Source organism: Megalopta genalis, unplaced genomic scaffold, assembly GCF_051020955.1.
Source record: "Megalopta genalis isolate 19385.01 unplaced genomic scaffold, iyMegGena1_principal scaffold1148, whole genome shotgun sequence".
NCBI lineage: Eukaryota > Metazoa > Arthropoda > Insecta > Hymenoptera > Halictidae > Megalopta > Megalopta genalis.
Window position 1 is genome coordinate 45,854 of NW_027477217.1, and position 14,924 is coordinate 60,777.

Genomic DNA, 14,924 nt, shown 5'->3' on the forward strand with positions numbered 1-14,924 from the left:
TTGACATTTTTCGGTTTTTTCAATTTTCTGGGAAATCCTATCATTAGATTTTTTTAAAAATACGATATTCTTGCTTAACTAACGTTTTTACATAGGGATTAAGCATTTAGAACGAAATCTAATGTAGGAAAATGGTACTTTACTCTTGATCGGTACGTTGGGACTTTGAAAATATTCGGGCGTTCCAATCGCTCGTCTGTTGCATCATAGCGCGTCTCGGCGCAATCGACCGATTCGCTCGATCCATTATTTTCGATTTACGGCTAAAATAAATTTTTCTCATTTTATTCAATAACATATTCCTGCTTAAATAACTTTTTTACATAGGGATTAAGCATTTAGAACGATACATTGTTTAAAATAAGGGCACTTTACTCTTGACATTTTACGGTTTTTTCAATTTTCTGAAAAATCCTATCATTAGATTTTTTTAAAAATACGATATTCTTGCTTAACTAACGTTTCTACATAGGGATTAAGCATTTAGAACGAAATCTAATGTCAGAAAATGGCACTTTACTCTTGACATTTTTCGGTTTTTTCAATTTTCTGGAAAATCCTATCATTAGATTTTTTTAAAAATACGATATTCTTGCTTAACTAACGTTTTTACATAGGGATTAAGCATTTAGAACGAAATCTAATGTAGGAAAATGGTACTTTACTCTTGATCGGTACGTTGGGACTTTGAAAATATTCGGGCGTTCCAATCGCTCGTCTGTTGCATCATAGCGCGTCTCGGCGCAATCGACCGATTCGCTCGATCCATTATTTTCGATTTACGGCTAAAATAAATTTTTCTCATTTTATTCAATAACATATTCCTGCTTAAATAACTTTTTTACATAGGGATTAAGCATTTAGAACGATACATTGTTTAAAATAAGGGCACTTTACTCTTGATATTTTACGGTTTTTTCAATTTTCTGAAAAATCCTATCATTAGATTTTTTTTAAAAATACGATATTCTTGCTTAACTAACGTTTCTACATAGGGATTAAGCATTTAGAACGAAATCTAATGTCAGAAAATGGCACTTTACTCTTGACATTTTTCGGTTTTTTCAATTTTCTGGGAAATCCTATCATTAGATTTTTTTAAAAATACGATATTCTTGCTTAACTAACGTTTTTACATAGGGATTAAGCATTTAGAACGAAATCTAATGTAGGAAAATGGTACTTTACTCTTGATCGGTACGTTGGGACTTTGAAAATATTCGGGCGTTCCAATCGCTCGTCTGTTGCATCATAGCGCGTCTCGGCGCAATCGACCGATTCGCTCGATCCATTATTTTCGATTTACGGCTAAAATAAATTTTTCTCATTTTATTCAATAACATATTCTTGCTTAAATAACTTTTTTACATAGGGATTAAGCATTTAGAACGATACATTGTTTAAAATAAGGGCACTTTACTCTTGACATTTTACGGTTTTTTCAATTTTCTGAAAAATCCTATCATTAGATTTTTTTAAGAATACGATATTCTTGCTTAACTAACGTTTCTACATAGGGATTAAGCATTTAGAACGAAATCTAATGTCAGAAAATGGCACTTTACTCTTGACATTTTTCGGTTTTTTCAATTTTCTGGAAAATCCTATCATTAGATTTTTTTAAAAATACGATATTCTTGCTTAACTAACGTTTTTACATAGGGATTAAGTATTTAGAACGAAATCTAATGTAGGAAAATGGTACTTTACTCTTGATCGGTACGTTGGGACTTTGAAAATATTCGGGCGTACGCGGCGCGCTCGGCGCTTCGAACAGCTCCGGTGTCCCCATTATTTTCGATTTACGGCTAAAATAAATTTTTCTAATTTTTTTCAATAACATATTCCTGCTAAAATAACTTTTTTACATAGGGATTAAGCATTTAGAACGATACATTGTTTAAAATAAGGGCACTTTACTCTTGATATTTTACGGTTTTTTCAATTTTCTGAAAAATCCTATCATTAGATTTTTTTAAAAATACGATATTCTTGCTTAACTAACGTTTCTACATAGGGATTAAGCATTTAGAACGAAATCTAATGTCAGAAAATGGCACTTTACTCTTGACATTTTTCGGTTTTTTCAATTTTCTGGGAAATCCTATCATTAGATTTTTTTAAAAATACGATATTCTTGCTTAACTAACGTTTTTACATAGGGATTAAGCATTTAGAACGAAATCTAATGTAGGAAAATGGTACTTTACTCTTGATCGGTACGTTGGGACTTTGAAAATATTCGGGCGTTCCAATCGCTCGTCTGTTGCATCATAGCGCGTCTCGGCGCAATCGACCGATTCGCTCGATCCATTATTTTCGATTTACGGCTAAAATAAATTTTTCTCATTTTATTCAATAACATATTCCTGCTTAAATAACTTTTTTACATAGGGATTAAGCATTTAGAACGATACATTGTTTAAAATAAGGGCACTTTACTCTTGACATTTTACGGTTTTTTCAATTTTCTGAAAAATCCTATCATTAGATTTTTTTAAAAATACGATATTCTTGCTTAACTAACGTTTCTACATAGGGATTAAGCATTTAGAACGAAATCTAATGTCAGAAAATGGCACTTTACTCTTGACATTTTTCGGTTTTTTCAATTTTCTGGAAAATCCTATCATTAGATTTTTTTAAAAATACGATATTCTTGCTTAACTAACGTTTTTACATAGGGATTAAGCATTTAGAACGAAATCTAATGTAGGAAAATGGTACTTTACTCTTGATCGGTACGTTGGGACTTTGAAAATATTCGGGCGTTCCAATCGCTCGTCTGTTGCATCATAGCGCGTCTCGGCGCAATCGACCGATTCGCTCGATCCATTATTTTCGATTTACGGCTAAAATAAATTTTTCTCATTTTATTCAATAACATATTCCTGCTTAAATAACTTTTTTACATATGGATTAAGCATTTAGAACGATACATTGTTTAAAATAAGGGCACTTTACTCTTGACATTTTACGGTTTTTTCAATTTTCTGAAAAATCCTATCATTAGATTTTTTTAAAAATACGATATTCTTGCTTAACTAACGTTTCTACATAGGGATTAAGCATTTAGAACGAAATCTAATGTCAGAAAATGGCACTTTACTCTTGACATTTTTCGGTTTTTTCAATTTTCTGGGAAATCCTATCATTAGATTTTTTTAAAAATACGATATTCTTGCTTAACTAACGTTTCTACATAGGGATTAAGCATTTAGAACGAAATCTAATGTCAGAAAATGGCACTTTACTCTTGACATTTTTCGGTTTTTTCAATTTTCTGGAAAATCCTATCATTAGATTTTTTTAAAAATACGATATTCTTGCTTAACTAACGTTTTTACATAGGGATTAAGCATTTAGAACGAAATCTAATGTAGGAAAATGGTACTTTACTCTTGATCGGTACGTTGGGACTTTGAAAATATTCGGGCGTTCCAATCGCTCGTCTGTTGCATCATAGCGCGTCTCGGCGCAATCGACCGATTCGCTCGATCCATTATTTTCGATTTACGGCTAAAATAAATTTTTCTCATTTTATTCAATAACATATTCCTGCTTAAATAACTTTTTTACATAGGGATTAAGCATTTAGAACGATACATTGTTTAAAATAAGGGCACTTTACTCTTGATATTTTACGGTTTTTTCAATTTTCTGAAAAATCCTATCATTAGATTTTTTTTAAAAATACGATATTCTTGCTTAACTAACGTTTCTACATAGGGATTAAGCATTTAGAACGAAATCTAATGTCAGAAAATGGCACTTTACTCTTGACATTTTTCGGTTTTTTCAATTTTCTGGGAAATCCTATCATTAGATTTTTTTAAAAATACGATATTCTTGCTTAACTAACGTTTTTACATAGGGATTAAGCATTTAGAACGAAATCTAATGTAGGAAAATGGTACTTTACTCTTGATCGGTACGTTGGGACTTTGAAAATATTCGGGCGTTCCAATCGCTCGTCTGTTGCATCATAGCGCGTCTCGGCGCAATCGACCGATTCGCTCGATCCATTATTTTCGATTTACGGCTAAAATAAATTTTTCTCATTTTATTCAATAACATATTCCTGCTTAAATAACTTTTTTACATAGGGATTAAGCATTTAGAACGATACATTGTTTAAAATAAGGGCACTTTACTCTTGACATTTTACGGTTTTTTCAATTTTCTGAAAAATCCTATCATTAGATTTTTTTAAAAATACGATATTCTTGCTTAACTAACGTTTCTACATAGGGATTAAGCATTTAGAACGAAATCTAATGTCAGAAAATGGCACTTTACTCTTGACATTTTTCGGTTTTTTCAATTTTCTGGAAAATCCTATCATTAGATTTTTTTAAAAATACGATATTCTTGCTTAACTAACGTTTTTACATAGGGATTAAGCATTTAGAACGAAATCTAATGTAGGAAAATGGTACTTTACTCTTGATCGGTACGTTGGGACTTTGAAAATATTCGGGCGTTCCAATCGCTCGTCTGTTGCATCATAGCGCGTCTCGGCGCAATCGACCGATTCGCTCGATCCATTATTTTCGATTTACGGCTAAAATAAATTTTTCTCATTTTATTCAATAACATATTCCTGCTTAAATAACTTTTTTACATAGGGATTAAGCATTTAGAACGATACATTGTTTAAAATAAGGGCACTTTACTCTTGATATTTTACGGTTTTTTCAATTTTCTGAAAAATCCTATCATTAGATTTTTTTTAAAAATACGATATTCTTGCTTAACTAACGTTTCTACATAGGGATTAAGCATTTAGAACGAAATCTAATGTCAGAAAATGGCACTTTACTCTTGACATTTTTCGGTTTTTTCAATTTTCTGGGAAATCCTATCATTAGATTTTTTTAAAAATACGATATTCTTGCTTAACTAACGTTTTTACATAGGGATTAAGCATTTAGAACGAAATCTAATGTAGGAAAATGGTACTTTACTCTTGATCGGTACGTTGGGACTTTGAAAATATTCGGGCGTTCCAATCGCTCGTCTGTTGCATCATAGCGCGTCTCGGCGCAATCGACCGATTCGCTCGATCCATTATTTTCGATTTACGGCTAAAATAAATTTTTCTCATTTTATTCAATAACATATTCTTGCTTAAATAACTTTTTTACATAGGGATTAAGCATTTAGAACGATACATTGTTTAAAATAAGGGCACTTTACTCTTGACATTTTACGGTTTTTTCAATTTTCTGAAAAATCCTATCATTAGATTTTTTTAAGAATACGATATTCTTGCTTAACTAACGTTTCTACATAGGGATTAAGCATTTAGAACGAAATCTAATGTCAGAAAATGGCACTTTACTCTTGACATTTTTCGGTTTTTTCAATTTTCTGGAAAATCCTATCATTAGATTTTTTTAAAAATACGATATTCTTGCTTAACTAACGTTTTTACATAGGGATTAAGTATTTAGAACGAAATCTAATGTAGGAAAATGGTACTTTACTCTTGATCGGTACGTTGGGACTTTGAAAATATTCGGGCGTACGCGGCGCGCTCGGCGCTTCGAACAGCTCCGGTGTCCCCATTATTTTCGATTTACGGCTAAAATAAATTTTTCTAATTTTTTTCAATAACATATTCCTGCTAAAATAACTTTTTTACATAGGGATTAAGCATTTAGAACGATACATTGTTTAAAATAAGGGCACTTTACTCTTGATATTTTACGGTTTTTTCAATTTTCTGAAAAATCCTATCATTAGATTTTTTTAAAAATACGATATTCTTGCTTAACTAACGTTTCTACATAGGGATTAAGCATTTAGAACGAAATCTAATGTCAGAAAATGGCACTTTACTCTTGACATTTTTCGGTTTTTTCAATTTTCTGGGAAATCCTATCATTAGATTTTTTTAAAAATACGATATTCTTGCTTAACTAACGTTTTTACATAGGGATTAAGCATTTAGAACGAAATCTAATGTAGGAAAATGGTACTTTACTCTTGATCGGTACGTTGGGACTTTGAAAATATTCGGGCGTTCCAATCGCTCGTCTGTTGCATCATAGCGCGTCTCGGCGCAATCGACCGATTCGCTCGATCCATTATTTTCGATTTACGGCTAAAATAAATTTTTCTCATTTTATTCAATAACATATTCCTGCTTAAATAACTTTTTTACATAGGGATTAAGCATTTAGAACGATACATTGTTTAAAATAAGGGCACTTTACTCTTGACATTTTACGGTTTTTTCAATTTTCTGAAAAATCCTATCATTAGATTTTTTTAAAAATACGATATTCTTGCTTAACTAACGTTTCTACATAGGGATTAAGCATTTAGAACGAAATCTAATGTCAGAAAATGGCACTTTACTCTTGACATTTTTCGGTTTTTTCAATTTTCTGGAAAATCCTATCATTAGATTTTTTTAAAAATACGATATTCTTGCTTAACTAACGTTTTTACATAGGGATTAAGCATTTAGAACGAAATCTAATGTAGGAAAATGGTACTTTACTCTTGATCGGTACGTTGGGACTTTGAAAATATTCGGGCGTTCCAATCGCTCGTCTGTTGCATCATAGCGCGTCTCGGCGCAATCGACCGATTCGCTCGATCCATTATTTTCGATTTACGGCTAAAATAAATTTTTCTCATTTTATTCAATAACATATTCCTGCTTAAATAACTTTTTTACATATGGATTAAGCATTTAGAACGATACATTGTTTAAAATAAGGGCACTTTACTCTTGACATTTTACGGTTTTTTCAATTTTCTGAAAAATCCTATCATTAGATTTTTTTAAAAATACGATATTCTTGCTTAACTAACGTTTCTACATAGGGATTAAGCATTTAGAACGAAATCTAATGTCAGAAAATGGCACTTTACTCTTGACATTTTTCGGTTTTTTCAATTTTCTGGGAAATCCTATCATTAGATTTTTTTAAAAATACGATATTCTTGCTTAACTAACGTTTTTACATAGGGATTAAGCATTTAGAACGAAATCTAATGTAGGAAAATGGTACTTTACTCTTGATCGGTACGTTGGGACTTTGAAAATATTCGGGCGTACGCGGCGCGCTCGGCGCTTCGAACAGCTCCGGTGTCCCCATTATTTTCGATTTACGGCTAAAATAAATTTTTCTAATTTTTTTCAATAACATATTCCTGCTAAAATAACTTTTTTACATAGGGATTAAGCATTTAGAACGATACATTGTTTAAAATAAGGGCACTTTACTCTTGATATTTTACGGTTTTTTCAATTTTCTGAAAAATCCTATCATTAGATTTTTTTAAAAATACGATATTCTTGCTTAACTAACGTTTCTACATAGGGATTAAGCATTTAGAACGAAATCTAATGTCAGAAAATGGCACTTTACTCTTGACATTTTTCGGTTTTTTCAATTTTCTGGGAAATCCTATCATTAGATTTTTTTAAAAATACGATATTCTTGCTTAACTAACGTTTTTACATAGGGATTAAGCATTTAGAACGAAATCTAATGTAGGAAAATGGTACTTTACTCTTGATCGGTACGTTGGGACTTTGAAAATATTCGGGCGTTCCAATCGCTCGTCTGTTGCATCATAGCGCGTCTCGGCGCAATCGACCGATTCGCTCGATCCATTATTTTCGATTTACGGCTAAAATAAATTTTTCTCATTTTATTCAATAACATATTCCTGCTTAAATAACTTTTTTACATAGGGATTAAGCATTTAGAACGATACATTGTTTAAAATAAGGGCACTTTACTCTTGACATTTTACGGTTTTTTCAATTTTCTGAAAAATCCTATCATTAGATTTTTTTAAAAATACGATATTCTTGCTTAACTAACGTTTCTACATAGGGATTAAGCATTTAGAACGAAATCTAATGTCAGAAAATGGCACTTTACTCTTGACATTTTTCGGTTTTTTCAATTTTCTGGAAAATCCTATCATTAGATTTTTTTAAAAATACGATATTCTTGCTTAACTAACGTTTTTACATAGGGATTAAGCATTTAGAACGAAATCTAATGTAGGAAAATGGTACTTTACTCTTGATCGGTACGTTGGGACTTTGAAAATATTCGGGCGTTCCAATCGCTCGTCTGTTGCATCATAGCGCGTCTCGGCGCAATCGACCGATTCGCTCGATCCATTATTTTCGATTTACGGCTAAAATAAATTTTTCTCATTTTATTCAATAACATATTCCTGCTTAAATAACTTTTTTACATAGGGATTAAGCATTTAGAACGATACATTGTTTAAAATAAGGGCACTTTACTCTTGATATTTTACGGTTTTTTCAATTTTCTGAAAAATCCTATCATTAGATTTTTTTTAAAAATACGATATTCTTGCTTAACTAACGTTTCTACATAGGGATTAAGCATTTAGAACGAAATCTAATGTCAGAAAATGGCACTTTACTCTTGACATTTTTCGGTTTTTTCAATTTTCTGGGAAATCCTATCATTAGATTTTTTTAAAAATACGATATTCTTGCTTAACTAACGTTTTTACATAGGGATTAAGCATTTAGAACGAAATCTAATGTAGGAAAATGGTACTTTACTCTTGATCGGTACGTTGGGACTTTGAAAATATTCGGGCGTTCCAATCGCTCGTCTGTTGCATCATAGCGCGTCTCGGCGCAATCGACCGATTCGCTCGATCCATTATTTTCGATTTACGGCTAAAATAAATTTTTCTCATTTTATTCAATAACATATTCTTGCTTAAATAACTTTTTTACATAGGGATTAAGCATTTAGAACGATACATTGTTTAAAATAAGGGCACTTTACTCTTGACATTTTACGGTTTTTTCAATTTTCTGAAAAATCCTATCATTAGATTTTTTTAAGAATACGATATTCTTGCTTAACTAACGTTTCTACATAGGGATTAAGCATTTAGAACGAAATCTAATGTCAGAAAATGGCACTTTACTCTTGACATTTTTCGGTTTTTTCAATTTTCTGGAAAATCCTATCATTAGATTTTTTTAAAAATACGATATTCTTGCTTAACTAACGTTTTTACATAGGGATTAAGTATTTAGAACGAAATCTAATGTAGGAAAATGGTACTTTACTCTTGATCGGTACGTTGGGACTTTGAAAATATTCGGGCGTACGCGGCGCGCTCGGCGCTTCGAACAGCTCCGGTGTCCCCATTATTTTCGATTTACGGCTAAAATAAATTTTTCTAATTTTTTTCAATAACATATTCCTGCTAAAATAACTTTTTTACATAGGGATTAAGCATTTAGAACGATACATTGTTTAAAATAAGGGCACTTTACTCTTGATATTTTACGGTTTTTTCAATTTTCTGAAAAATCCTATCATTAGATTTTTTTAAAAATACGATATTCTTGCTTAACTAACGTTTCTACATAGGGATTAAGCATTTAGAACGAAATCTAATGTCAGAAAATGGCACTTTACTCTTGACATTTTTCGGTTTTTTCAATTTTCTGGGAAATCCTATCATTAGATTTTTTTAAAAATACGATATTCTTGCTTAACTAACGTTTTTACATAGGGATTAAGCATTTAGAACGAAATCTAATGTAGGAAAATGGTACTTTACTCTTGATCGGTACGTTGGGACTTTGAAAATATTCGGGCGTTCCAATCGCTCGTCTGTTGCATCATAGCGCGTCTCGGCGCAATCGACCGATTCGCTCGATCCATTATTTTCGATTTACGGCTAAAATAAATTTTTCTCATTTTATTCAATAACATATTCCTGCTTAAATAACTTTTTTACATAGGGATTAAGCATTTAGAACGATACATTGTTTAAAATAAGGGCACTTTACTCTTGACATTTTACGGTTTTTTCAATTTTCTGAAAAATCCTATCATTAGATTTTTTTAAAAATACGATATTCTTGCTTAACTAACGTTTCTACATAGGGATTAAGCATTTAGAACGAAATCTAATGTCAGAAAATGGCACTTTACTCTTGACATTTTTCGGTTTTTTCAATTTTCTGGAAAATCCTATCATTAGATTTTTTTAAAAATACGATATTCTTGCTTAACTAACGTTTTTACATAGGGATTAAGCATTTAGAACGAAATCTAATGTAGGAAAATGGTACTTTACTCTTGATCGGTACGTTGGGACTTTGAAAATATTCGGGCGTTCCAATCGCTCGTCTGTTGCATCATAGCGCGTCTCGGCGCAATCGACCGATTCGCTCGATCCATTATTTTCGATTTACGGCTAAAATAAATTTTTCTCATTTTATTCAATAACATATTCCTGCTTAAATAACTTTTTTACATATGGATTAAGCATTTAGAACGATACATTGTTTAAAATAAGGGCACTTTACTCTTGACATTTTACGGTTTTTTCAATTTTCTGAAAAATCCTATCATTAGATTTTTTTAAAAATACGATATTCTTGCTTAACTAACGTTTCTACATAGGGATTAAGCATTTAGAACGAAATCTAATGTCAGAAAATGGCACTTTACTCTTGACATTTTTCGGTTTTTTCAATTTTCTGGGAAATCCTATCATTAGATTTTTTTAAAAATACGATATTCTTGCTTAACTAACGTTTCTACATAGGGATTAAGCATTTAGAACGAAATCTAATGTCAGAAAATGGCACTTTACTCTTGACATTTTTCGGTTTTTTCAATTTTCTGGAAAATCCTATCATTAGATTTTTTTAAAAATACGATATTCTTGCTTAACTAACGTTTTTACATAGGGATTAAGCATTTAGAACGAAATCTAATGTAGGAAAATGGTACTTTACTCTTGATCGGTACGTTGGGACTTTGAAAATATTCGGGCGTTCCAATCGCTCGTCTGTTGCATCATAGCGCGTCTCGGCGCAATCGACCGATTCGCTCGATCCATTATTTTCGATTTACGGCTAAAATAAATTTTTCTCATTTTATTCAATAACATATTCCTGCTTAAATAACTTTTTTACATAGGGATTAAGCATTTAGAACGATACATTGTTTAAAATAAGGGCACTTTACTCTTGATATTTTACGGTTTTTTCAATTTTCTGAAAAATCCTATCATTAGATTTTTTTTAAAAATACGATATTCTTGCTTAACTAACGTTTCTACATAGGGATTAAGCATTTAGAACGAAATCTAATGTCAGAAAATGGCACTTTACTCTTGACATTTTTCGGTTTTTTCAATTTTCTGGGAAATCCTATCATTAGATTTTTTTAAAAATACGATATTCTTGCTTAACTAACGTTTTTACATAGGGATTAAGCATTTAGAACGAAATCTAATGTAGGAAAATGGTACTTTACTCTTGATCGGTACGTTGGGACTTTGAAAATATTCGGGCGTTCCAATCGCTCGTCTGTTGCATCATAGCGCGTCTCGGCGCAATCGACCGATTCGCTCGATCCATTATTTTCGATTTACGGCTAAAATAAATTTTTCTCATTTTATTCAATAACATATTCCTGCTTAAATAACTTTTTTACATAGGGATTAAGCATTTAGAACGATACATTGTTTAAAATAAGGGCACTTTACTCTTGACATTTTACGGTTTTTTCAATTTTCTGAAAAATCCTATCATTAGATTTTTTTAAAAATACGATATTCTTGCTTAACTAACGTTTCTACATAGGGATTAAGCATTTAGAACGAAATCTAATGTCAGAAAATGGCACTTTACTCTTGACATTTTTCGGTTTTTTCAATTTTCTGGAAAATCCTATCATTAGATTTTTTTAAAAATACGATATTCTTGCTTAACTAACGTTTTTACATAGGGATTAAGCATTTAGAACGAAATCTAATGTAGGAAAATGGTACTTTACTCTTGATCGGTACGTTGGGACTTTGAAAATATTCGGGCGTTCCAATCGCTCGTCTGTTGCATCATAGCGCGTCTCGGCGCAATCGACCGATTCGCTCGATCCATTATTTTCGATTTACGGCTAAAATAAATTTTTCTCATTTTATTCAATAACATATTCCTGCTTAAATAACTTTTTTACATAGGGATTAAGCATTTAGAACGATACATTGTTTAAAATAAGGGCACTTTACTCTTGATATTTTACGGTTTTTTCAATTTTCTGAAAAATCCTATCATTAGATTTTTTTTAAAAATACGATATTCTTGCTTAACTAACGTTTCTACATAGGGATTAAGCATTTAGAACGAAATCTAATGTCAGAAAATGGCACTTTACTCTTGACATTTTTCGGTTTTTTCAATTTTCTGGGAAATCCTATCATTAGATTTTTTTAAAAATACGATATTCTTGCTTAACTAACGTTTTTACATAGGGATTAAGCATTTAGAACGAAATCTAATGTAGGAAAATGGTACTTTACTCTTGATCGGTACGTTGGGACTTTGAAAATATTCGGGCGTTCCAATCGCTCGTCTGTTGCATCATAGCGCGTCTCGGCGCAATCGACCGATTCGCTCGATCCATTATTTTCGATTTACGGCTAAAATAAATTTTTCTCATTTTATTCAATAACATATTCTTGCTTAAATAACTTTTTTACATAGGGATTAAGCATTTAGAACGATACATTGTTTAAAATAAGGGCACTTTACTCTTGACATTTTACGGTTTTTTCAATTTTCTGAAAAATCCTATCATTAGATTTTTTTAAGAATACGATATTCTTGCTTAACTAACGTTTCTACATAGGGATTAAGCATTTAGAACGAAATCTAATGTCAGAAAATGGCACTTTACTCTTGACATTTTTCGGTTTTTTCAATTTTCTGGAAAATCCTATCATTAGATTTTTTTAAAAATACGATATTCTTGCTTAACTAACGTTTTTACATAGGGATTAAGTATTTAGAACGAAATCTAATGTAGGAAAATGGTACTTTACTCTTGATCGGTACGTTGGGACTTTGAAAATATTCGGGCGTACGCGGCGCGCTCGGCGCTTCGAACAGCTCCGGTGTCCCCATTATTTTCGATTTACGGCTAAAATAAATTTTTCTAATTTTTTTCAATAACATATTCCTGCTAAAATAACTTTTTTACATAGGGATTAAGCATTTAGAACGATACATTGTTTAAAATAAGGGCACTTTACTCTTGATATTTTACGGTTTTTTCAATTTTCTGAAAAATCCTATCATTAGATTTTTTTAAAAATACGATATTCTTGCTTAACTAACGTTTCTACATAGGGATTAAGCATTTAGAACGAAATCTAATGTCAGAAAATGGCACTTTACTCTTGACATTTTTCGGTTTTTTCAATTTTCTGGGAAATCCTATCATTAGATTTTTTTAAAAATACGATATTCTTGCTTAACTAACGTTTTTACATAGGGATTAAGCATTTAGAACGAAATCTAATGTAGGAAAATGGTACTTTACTCTTGATCGGTACGTTGGGACTTTGAAAATATTCGGGCGTTCCAATCGCTCGTCTGTTGCATCATAGCGCGTCTCGGCGCAATCGACCGATTCGCTCGATCCATTATTTTCGATTTACGGCTAAAATAAATTTTTCTCATTTTATTCAATAACATATTCCTGCTTAAATAACTTTTTTACATAGGGATTAAGCATTTAGAACGATACATTGTTTAAAATAAGGGCACTTTACTCTTGACATTTTACGGTTTTTTCAATTTTCTGAAAAATCCTATCATTAGATTTTTTTAAAAATACGATATTCTTGCTTAACTAACGTTTCTACATAGGGATTAAGCATTTAGAACGAAATCTAATGTCAGAAAATGGCACTTTACTCTTGACATTTTTCGGTTTTTTCAATTTTCTGGAAAATCCTATCATTAGATTTTTTTAAAAATACGATATTCTTGCTTAACTAACGTTTTTACATAGGGATTAAGCATTTAGAACGAAATCTAATGTAGGAAAATGGTACTTTACTCTTGATCGGTACGTTGGGACTTTGAAAATATTCGGGCGTTCCAATCGCTCGTCTGTTGCATCATAGCGCGTCTCGGCGCAATCGACCGATTCGCTCGATCCATTATTTTCGATTTACGGCTAAAATAAATTTTTCTCATTTTATTCAATAACATATTCCTGCTTAAATAACTTTTTTACATATGGATTAAGCATTTAGAACGATACATTGTTTAAAATAAGGGCACTTTACTCTTGACATTTTACGGTTTTTTCAATTTTCTGAAAAATCCTATCATTAGATTTTTTTAAAAATACGATATTCTTGCTTAACTAACGTTTCTACATAGGGATTAAGCATTTAGAACGAAATCTAATGTCAGAAAATGGCACTTTACTCTTGACATTTTTCGGTTTTTTCAATTTTCTGGGAAATCCTATCATTAGATTTTTTTAAAAATACGATATTCTTGCTTAACTAACGTTTTTACATAGGGATTAAGCATTTAGAACGAAATCTAATGTAGGAAAATGGTACTTTACTCTTGATCGGTACGTTGGGACTTTGAAAATATTCGGGCGTTCCAATCGCTCGTCTGTTGCATCATAGCGCGTCTCGGCGCAATCGACCGATTCGCTCGATCCATTATTTTCGATTTACGGCTAAAATAAATTTTTCTCATTTTATTCAATAACATATTCTTGCTTAAATAACTTTTTTACATAGGGATTAAGCATTTAGAACGATACATTGTTTAAAATAAGGGCACTTTACTCTTGACATTTTACGGTTTTTTCAATTTTCTGAAAAATCCTATCATTAGATTTTTTTTTAAGAATACGATATTCTTGCTTAACTAACGTTTCTACATAGGGATTAAGCATTTAGAACGAAATCTAATGTCAGAAAATGGCACTTTACTCTTGACATTTTTCGGTTTTTTTCAATTTTCTGGAAAATCCTATCATTAGATTTTTTTAAAAATACGATATTCTTGCTTAACTAACGTTTTTACATAGGGATTAAGCATTTAGAACGAAATC